At 51.2% G+C, this 995-nt stretch overlaps 1 pseudogene; it reads left to right on the top strand.

Moving 5' to 3' along the window:
- Nucleotides 1-958: 958 nt before the first annotated feature.
- Nucleotides 959-995, top strand: part of LOC138380137 (small nucleolar RNA U13) — a 92-nt pseudogene continuing 55 nt past the window's right edge.

A 995-nucleotide genomic window follows, 5' to 3' on the forward strand; every position in this document is an offset into this window, starting at 1 on the left:
CACGGTGGCGCATGCCTGTAGTCCCAGGTACTCGGGAGGCTGGGGCAGTAGGATCGCTTGAGCCCAGGAGTTTGAGGTTGCTGTGAGCTAGGCTGACGCCACGGCACTCTAGTCTGGGCAACAGAGTGAGACTCTGTTTCAAAAAAAAAAAAAAAAGAAAAAAGAAAAAATATATATATATACACACACACACACACACACACACACACGTATATCCAATTAGCTGGGCATGCTGGCACATGCCTGTAATCCCAAGTACTCGGGAGGCTGAGGCAGTCTGATCGCTTGAGCCCAGGAGTTTGAGATTGCTGTGAGCTAGGCTGACGCCATGGCACTCTAGCCAGGGCAACAGAACGAGAGACTCTGTCAGAAAGAAAAGAAGAGCGAGAGCGAGAGAGCGAGGGAAAGAAAGAAAGGAAGGGAGAGAAAGGAAAGAGAAGGAAGGGGGGGGGAGAGAGAGAGAGAGAGAGAGAGAGAGAGAGAGAGAAAACTATTAAAAAATTCTCGGGACCAGATCCATCGGTCGGTACTCAGAAGCGTGACGATCGGGTGTTCCCGAGCACGTGTGAGATGTGTCTTCTCCCTGACGCCGCGTTTCCTCCACACACACATCACCCATCTGCCGTGGAAAAAAAGCAACAAAAAGAGAGAAAGAGATTAAGAAGGGAAAATGGAAACAGGGCAAAAGAGGAAGAAAGAAAGAAATTTCGAAAAAAAGAGACCAAAGTCACAGCGAGAAGGAAGAATACTGAGCCCAGAGCGACACCTAGTGACCACACCGTCATAAGCACCCTAGGGCCCCAATTCGCCAGAGACATCTGGTGGACCCCAGGGCAACATGTGGTCGACCCGGGGCCATGGCGTCTGCAGCCGATTCCCAGGCGGGCACACGAGCCCGGGGAAACTCATTCTCAGCGCGGGGAGGAGGGGAGGGGAAATAATAGCAAAGTCACACCAGATCCCTTTCTAGTTCATAAACGTGTTGATTGCGTGTT

Source organism: Eulemur rufifrons, unplaced genomic scaffold (genome assembly GCF_041146395.1).
Source record: "Eulemur rufifrons isolate Redbay unplaced genomic scaffold, OSU_ERuf_1 scaffold_284, whole genome shotgun sequence".
In the NCBI taxonomy this organism is placed as follows: Eukaryota; Metazoa; Chordata; class Mammalia; order Primates; family Lemuridae; genus Eulemur; species Eulemur rufifrons.